Here is an 8,865-nt window from a genome sequence, read left to right on the forward strand (position 1 = left end):
TCATCAGCATCCTCCTTATCCTCCTCTTGAGTTAGGTTATCTGGGCTACTCAATACTTTACCTGAATGGAGCACAATTTCTTTTATGTGTTCCTTCTCTTCTCTCCGAGGATTATTCTCGGTGTTGCTTGGGATCCCGGTGCCAATTTACCTTTTGATATCCCCCACCATGCTCATCAATTGGCTCATTTGATCTTCGAGTTTTGTCAATGTCTTAGTTGTTTGGGTGCACCCAGACTGCACTTGTTTCATTTTAGTTTACATTAATTGCATCTCTTCCTTGATTCGGTCCAGCTGCCCTATCTCAGATTCTAGTGGTCTCTCCAGTCAGGATTATAAGTATTTGAGTAGGAATTTCTGCCCTTATTCCCGATGTAGTTCACATTCTTGGCTGGGTTCTCGGAATATTGACCAATAGCTCTATCTCCATCGTATATCAAAGATCCACTAGATGTTGACTCAATCCAGTTGAGTCTTTACAAGATCTATTGGTATTTTTCATCATCCTAAATAGCTTTCACCGCGAATGGTCTTTTGCCATAAGTAAATCGTTCATTTGGCCACTGATAAGAATTCATTGCCATGCTTTCTATAAGATCATACACATCCTCATATGTTCAGTTTACCAGGGCTCTTCCTGTTGATCCATCTAGTCTTGATCTTGCATTTGCCTCTATCTCATTGTAGAATATCTGCAATCGTTACCATTTGGGCAAACCATGGTGTGGACATCTTTAGACCAATGTCTTAAACCATTCCCAAGCTTCGTGAACACTTTCTCCTTCTAATTTCTTGAACGTTGAAACCTCCCTCCTAATTTTTACTGCCTTACTAATGGAAAAGAACTTGTGTAGAAACTTCTCTGCAAGTTCATTCCATGTCGTGATAGATCCTGGTGCTTGCGAATCTAACCAAGAGAAATTGTTATTTATTAAGGAGAAAGGGAACAACCGAAGACGAATAGCATCATTGGTGACCCCGTTAAATTTACAAGTATTAAAAAGTTGGAGAAACCACTTTAGATGTTAATTTGGGTCCTCTGTCATTGTCCCTCCAAATTGTATACTATTTTGTATCATCTGGATCATGGTTGGTTTGATCTCAAAGTTATTTATCATGATGGCTGGCCTTGATATGCTAGCTTGCACCATATCTAGATTTGGTACCACATAGTCTCTTAAGGTTCTTTCTTCTCGTGCCATCGGTAGGTTTAACACTAGTTGTAGTGGTGGTTGTGGTAAGTCAGCTTCGTCAAACAGTAGGTTTTCTCGTGGTGGATTAATCCTAATAGGTGGGTTATTTTGCATCCGTTGTTGTTGTTTCTATCAACAATTTCTATGAATTATTCTTTTTAGATCTGTGGCTAGCTCTATAGGTGTGCCATTACTACAAGTCATACAGTGAAACCACAAAAAAATTAAAAATGTTAGTAAAGAAAAATAAAATAAAAACCAAAAACTAAAATTGCTTCTATAATTTAAAAATTTTCGAATTATTCTATTGAACGCAAAAATTAAAACTAATTTAGTAACGTTGCCTCCTCGACAACGACATCAACAACGTACTAACGTCTAGTGTTTAATTCCTGTAACAAAATATAAGTGTTAGGCGTGTGTAACAATCCATTTTTCAATGGTGTCGAAAATAATCGTTTCAGGAACCACAAACCCGATGAGTAAATTCGTAAAAAAATAATTAAATTATGATTATATAAATCATACGAGTCAATAATAATTTTATATTGAATTTTGATTTGATGGATTTTAGTTACTTTAATAAATAGTTAAGTATAAGTGGTTGTCTCAAAAGTCAAGTGGTTTTAGAAAACGAGGTATCCGAATCTCGTTTCTATAAATATTTATGGAGTGATTGTATAGGTGTATTAAATTTTGGTCCAAAAATTTTAAGGTTTGGATAGTTAATTAATTAAAAGGATTAAATTGTAAATCTTGTAAAACTTGATCACTATTGATTTTATTAGTTAAAATGCTTAATTAATACATGTTGGAGGATTTAAGTGATAATTAAATCACTTTTAATGGAATGGATGGTTAATGCCTTAATTTTAAAGGTTTTTATATGCTTAAATTTATTTAAATTAATATTATTATATGTTAAAATAAACAAAGCCAACATGGTCTCTTTCATTTTTCTTCTTCCTCACTCGAAGTCACCATTGTTATGCTAATGGGGTTTAGGTCAAGCTTTTTCTTAATGCATGGTCTAAAATCAAGCCTATTTTTTTCTAATTTTTATGTTTTTGAGATCCTTGCATCTAGGTCCAGCTAACCAGTACCTCTGTTTTTGAAGTAGTTAAGGATTTTGGATTTTGTCATCGATGAATCTTTGTTATTTTTTATGTTAAATTGTATCACCCCTAACCCGTCTCATCGTCAAATTAGAGTTACGGAGTATTCCTATACAATCAGGAAACATTTATACATATAAAATTAAAATAAATGAATGACATTAAAAATATATCAATCATATGCATTTTGTCCTTAAATCGAGCCTTCGAGGCCATAAAAATAGCTTGCAATTCGGGGCTAATTTGAAACAAAACAGAATATCTATGAAAAAGTTGTAAAAAATTGGAAAATAAAGGTCACACGGCCGTGTGGCTAGGCCGTGTCGATAATCTATACATAGTCTCATTGACCCATCCTTCTTCTTCACGAACAAAACTGGAGCACACCCAAGTGACACGCTCGGTCAAATAAATCCACGATCTAACAACTCTTGCAACTATACTTTTAATTCTTTTAATTCTGTAGGAGTCATCCTGTATGGTGTTATCAAAATTGGAGTTGTTCTTGGCATAAGTTCAATCGTAAATTCTACTTGCCGAGTTGGCAACAACCCAGGTAGTTGTTCAGGAAAAACATCAGCATATTCTTTGACTATCGACACTTGTTCAATTTTTTATTCAGCCACTTTCGAATCAAGAATGTAGGCTAAATAATCTTCACATCCCTTTTTAATTAATTTTAGAGCTGACAGTGCTGAAACTACATTTGTAATACAATCGGCCCCATCTACCCTAACACAAATAAATTCACCATTCGAACGCTTCAAACTAACTTGTTTCCTTCGGCAACTAACTATTGCATCATGCTCAGACAACCAATCCATTCCCAGAATGAGATCAAAATCATCGAAAGGTAACAACATCAAACTAGCGAGAAAATCGTAACCCCTAACTTTCAATGGACACGATTTACATATTTGAATAACTAAAACACACTGACCCAGTGGATTCGTTACTTTGACAGTATATTCAGTGAACTTAATAGGTAAATTCTTTTTGTGTACTAATGTAGTGCATATATACGAGTAAGTTGGTCCAAGATCAATCAATGCATATACATTAATATCAAAGAGAGAAAAATTACTCGCAAGAACTTCTGAGGCAGTAGCTTCCTTACGAGCTCTGATTGCATAAGCTGTAGTTGGTGGTTTCGTTTCAGATCGTTCATTCATCTCGCTATTCTTCCCTCGACCAGAAGTAGTATTTCTAGCATTTTCATATCGTCTACCTCTCTATGAGGTTGCTTGAGGCTTGTTTGTTTGATTGTCAAAATCATTCTACCTTTTTGGATAATCACGAAGGAAATGATCAGTAGATCTACAACGAAATCAATCTCTCGACTTTGATCGACACTCACCAAAATGCCTTTAGTTGCAATCATCACAAATAGGTATGATTCTCTCAACATTTCTTACACTTTTGACACTAGCTGCTGGAGAATTCATAGACTTAAAATTGCTTTGCCTCAATTTATCCCTACCAGTAAACTCTGAAGGGGTAGCCGATTGACTTGTCTCATTTCTAAATTTCTTCGATAGATCATTTGGGCAGGCTTGAACGACCCTCTTTTGTTAAAATCTCAAAATTTTGAATCTAACTAAGATTTGTTTTTGTAATTTTTTTCAATTTTCTGGGCCAATTCAGAAAGTTCTACAAATTCTCATAACTTGAATGTTGCCACAGACATACGAATATCATCATTCAACCCGTCTTTAAATCTAATACACATTACTTCTTCATTTGACATTATATTATCGGTATACTTACTTAATTGTACAAATTACCATTCATACTCAGCTACAGATTGATTCCCCTATTTTAATTCCATAAACAATAGACTTACATACTTCTTCTTGAATTCCATCTAAAAGAAATCCCAATTAATGTGATCATTTGATGTCATCCTGCTCAAAGTGTCCCACCATAAGTACGCTTTATCTTTTAACAATGACACAACACATCTCAAACAATCTTCAAGAGTGCACATCAATTTTGCGAAGACTTTCTTTGTATTTATTAACTAGTACTCGGCTTTTGCAGGATCATCATCAACCTTGCCTCTAATTCTTTCGCTCCACATTTCCAGATCTTACCTATGGATACTCGAGTAACTGTCATAGGTATAGGATTTTGAGGACCTAAGAGTGCCAGAGGAGGCACAGTAGGGGGTGAAGGTGGCGGAGTTGCAAGATTTGCTTGCTTGAATTCATTAAACCACTAGTTCATCATTTAGAGAAACACATTTTTTATTTCATTACCAAAGGACTGTGGAATGACACACTATTACTTGCTTCAAGATTCGAAGCTTGAACATTACTTTCAGCTTCGTTAGCTATAGCTCGATTTGACTCAGCCGAAATCATGAATCAATAAGAAAATACAATATTAGAACGGATCAAAAACATCACACTATCATAGGGTATATATGGCAAGTATATATTAAACTCTACTCCACTACATTAGTCCTAGAATCGATGAAATTGTAGCTCTGACACCACTAAATGTTACACCCTTAACCTGTTTTCATCGTCGAATTAGGGTTACGGAGTATTACTATGCAATCAAGAAACATTTATCAATATAACATTAAAATAAATGAATGAAATTCAACACATATCAATCATAAGCATTTTGCCCCTGAATCGAGCCTTCGAGGCCCTAAAAATAGGTTTAAAGAAATTCGAGACTAATCTGAAACAAAACAAAAGATCTAAGAAAAAGTTGTAAAAATTGGAAAATAGCAGTCACACGACCGTGTAGCCTACTATGTGAAAACACCCTAGGCCGTGTAACATTCAAACTAGGGACACACGGCCTTGTCCCAACTCGTGTCATCACCCGTGTAATTCACTGAGTTGCCCTACATGCTCGTGTGCCAAGTCATGTGCTAGGCCGTGTAACTTTCTGAGTTGCCACATATGCCCATGTGCTAGGCCATGTGCCAGGTCGTGTAACTCACTAACTTGAAACACAAGAAACGTACAAATGACACACAACCGTGTCGCCAGGCCGTGTGTGTCACACGGTCGTGTGACAACTTGCATACACCAAATTTGACCCAACAACCATGCCATATTAGGACCAAACCATACCTATTCCACCACTCCAAATATGCATACATTCAATAAACCTAGGCACTACTCCAACACATATAAATATACCAATTCAATCAATCTATTTCATCCAACCAATATGCCATTCAAAGGCACCACATATATATACTAAACATTTAGTCAAAAATGATCAAAAGACCTCCTTGTTAAGACATTGAACAAATAAGCATTGCATCATGATTAAAACCACTTCAAACACATAGTTATCATAAAAAACATTCAAGATTCATTAATGAAAACTTTAAAAATTTATAAAAAATTGAAAAATAAAGGTATGGGCTAGTTGGACCTAGTTGCAACGATCACAAAAACATAAAAATTATAAGAAATGGGCATCAATTTCACTTACATGCAATGAAAACCACACAACCAAAGCTTTTTCTCCCTAGCTATGGTGTTTGGCCACTTGAAGAAGAAAATGAGGAAAAAATTGTTTTATTCATTCTTTAATTTTGTTTTAAATTTTGATTTAATTACAAAATTACCATTTAACATAATTTTCTTTCAATTTTTCTTTAAATTTACATTCCAAAACCGTCCACTATTAAACAATAAGGTTTAATTGCCTTATTGGTCCTCCCACATTTATTAGTTAAGCTTTTAAATCATCTAAATGCAACAATTACTAAGTTTTGCACCTTTTAATACGTCTCTTTTCTTTAATTAACTATCTAAACGATAAAATTTATTAACCAAAAATTAATATGACTCTAATGACTCTATAAATATTCTATAAATAATATTTACGGGTCAACACAATAATAGTTTCTGGTCTCAAAACCACTATTCCCTCACCATTGAAAAATGGGTTGTTACATAAATGATGGGTTTGAAGTAATGGTTGTTGATTAAGACTAGTTTGTAAAATGATTTTTGTTAGTTTTTAGTTAAATGATTAATTTGATATAATATAAAATTTTACATGGAGATTTTGTGAATTGTGAAATATTATGGACTGTACGAGTTTAGAAAAAAATCGGCTAGCGTGGAATAATCGTAAAGTTTTGTTAAATTTGGAGTTTCGAGTTTACGGACTAAATTGTGAGAAATGTAAAAGTTTAAGGAATATGTGTAAATAATGAAAACTTAAGGGTGCCCTTGAATCCACATTTGTGCCCTTGCTGCACTTCAGTGCCTCTGAATGCAAATTTGTACCTTGTTTGCACTTCGGTACCCCTGATCGTACATTTGTGCTCCTGATTGCATCTTGCTGCCCTTGTTCAGCATTTATGATGCCACTAGTGTGATTTTTTTACTAAAAAAAATTGAGTCAAGTTATTTGATTTGATGAGCTAAATAATAGAGAGATTTATAGGTTAGTTATATGCTTGTATGTTTTGGTTTATTTATATGTAATGGGCTGGATAAGTGAAAATATAACAATGTATGATTTATACAGGTACATGGAATGTCACTTTGAGTATGTGTGATTTCACTACGATAAGCTTTTGAGAAGTAAAAGGTTAAAAACCATTTAAATATGGGTACAAGTAATATTATAATTCATGTTTTGGTATTGATGATTAGGGATGGTATGATATTTCTTTAAGTACTTATTTTTATGGTGTAAGTCAAGTAAACGTTTATATTATGAGCTTACTAAGCTTTATAAGTTCACTTATTTTTTCTTAGCTTCTGGTATGTGTGTATAAAGAGTTAATACGACCAGTTATGAGAATTCGAGTTGATGATTAGATGAAACTTTGGTAGGATATTTGAATGCTTGGTTATTAATTGAGGTACCTATGAATGGTTTATTGGCTAGAAACTTTAGGTTGATTGTTTTGGCATGCTTTGAGTGTTCTTGAAATACATTTTTGAAGTCTTATAATCTTGTGTTGGAAGTTGGTTTAGGTATATAAGCTTTTGGAAGTGAAATAAGCATGATGCTGGCCATTTTTGGGCACACACAGGCTATTCCACACGGGCAGGTGACCCTAGCCACACGGGCACAGAGAGTTACATGACCTGACCACATGGCTGTGTGACCGCTGTTTTGAAAATTTTTAGTCTTCCCTAAATTATCTATTTTGTTAGGAATTGGTCCTTGATTATTCTTAAATTAATTATAGGGCCTCGAAGGCACAACTTGAGACTTATAAATCTACGTACTACTTCGATTTGAATTATTATAAAATTTTGTTAACTAAATTGGCAACTTGACGCTATATGGAATTGATTGTTCTGGATTATACTGTAATACACCGCAACCCAAATTTGGTGACATATATGGGTTATAGATGTTATATTTAGTGGTATCAGAGCTACAGTCTAGTCGATTCTAGGACTAACATAGCGCTTATTGAGTCTAGTATATACATGGCACCAATATAGGTGATATTGTGATACTTTTGATTTGATCTAACCCTACTTTCTTTTAATTTAAAAGATGATGGTCGATGCTAGTCGTGCTGTTACTTATGAAATCGAAAGTAATGTCTTGGTTCTCGAGCAAGGAGTGAGTATTAAGTGTGCCAGTTTCGCAAATGTACGATAATGGGGTAACGAATGTTCTTTTCATTTTGTAGGTCATTTTATTAATGAAAACTTTTATGAATTAATATTGTGGCTCCACCACCTCTATCCCCCTACTGTGTCTACCTCGACATCCTATTGTCCTCAAAGTTTCATTCCTGTATGTGTATCTAGATTTTTCATGGATAAGATTCATAAATGTGGGACCGATAAATTTTAGGTAAAACATATGACGATCTAGATAAGGTTGAATTCTTGTTAGAAAATGTTCAGAGAATATCTGATGAATTGGCAAGTTCAATTGATGATTACTTAATATGTACAGTAGTATTATCAAAAGCGAAGTGTATCAGTGGTAGTATGTCATTAGCTGTTGTATTGAAAAATAAAATTAATTGGGATCTTTTTTGAACTGAATATAGAAATTATTATGTTAGTAATGATACTTGGAATGGAAAAGAAAGAGTTTCTCGAGTTGAAACAGGAAAACAAGTCTATATCAAATATGAACGAGATTTTATACAGTTTAGTTAGTATACTTGCGAGATTGTACCAAATGAAAAAAAGGAAAGATGTGTGCTTGTTGTGAAGATGGACTGACTGATATAAACTAAAATGTTGGTTGAAGTAATGGAAATATAGGAAATTCTTGATTTTTTTTGTTTGATCGAGAGCAGTAAAAGGAAGAGATCTGTGACGGTAATAAAAAGATTGAAATGAAATTTTGTTACTCTAGTAAAATAAATATATCCAAATTGTTTTCAACTCCACTCTCACAGAAATCGATGTACTTTTGATCGTAGTGTCATATTGTTTGGATTCACCAGAAGAAATAAGTCGATATAGAATGACTCAAGATTCTAGTAGACAGTGATAATCAGTATTCACAATGTCCGTAATGTTGATATATTTGCTTGTGATCATTGTGGAAAGTTCTATAGGGATGTGCATTGAGTTATGACCGGAGCCT

At 34.1% G+C, this 8,865-nt stretch overlaps 1 non-coding gene across 1 annotated transcript; it reads left to right on the forward strand.

The window, feature by feature from the left end:
- The first annotated feature begins 713 nt into the window (after positions 1-713).
- Positions 714-820, forward strand: LOC128032803 (small nucleolar RNA R71). The gene has a single exon (XR_008189134.1). It is a non-coding gene; the product is annotated as a small nucleolar RNA R71 (small nucleolar RNA).
- Positions 821-8,865: the final 8,045 nt, after the last annotated feature.

Source organism: Gossypium raimondii, chromosome 1 (assembly GCF_025698545.1).
Source record: "Gossypium raimondii isolate GPD5lz chromosome 1, ASM2569854v1, whole genome shotgun sequence".
Classification (NCBI taxonomy): Eukaryota; Viridiplantae; Streptophyta; class Magnoliopsida; order Malvales; family Malvaceae; genus Gossypium; species Gossypium raimondii.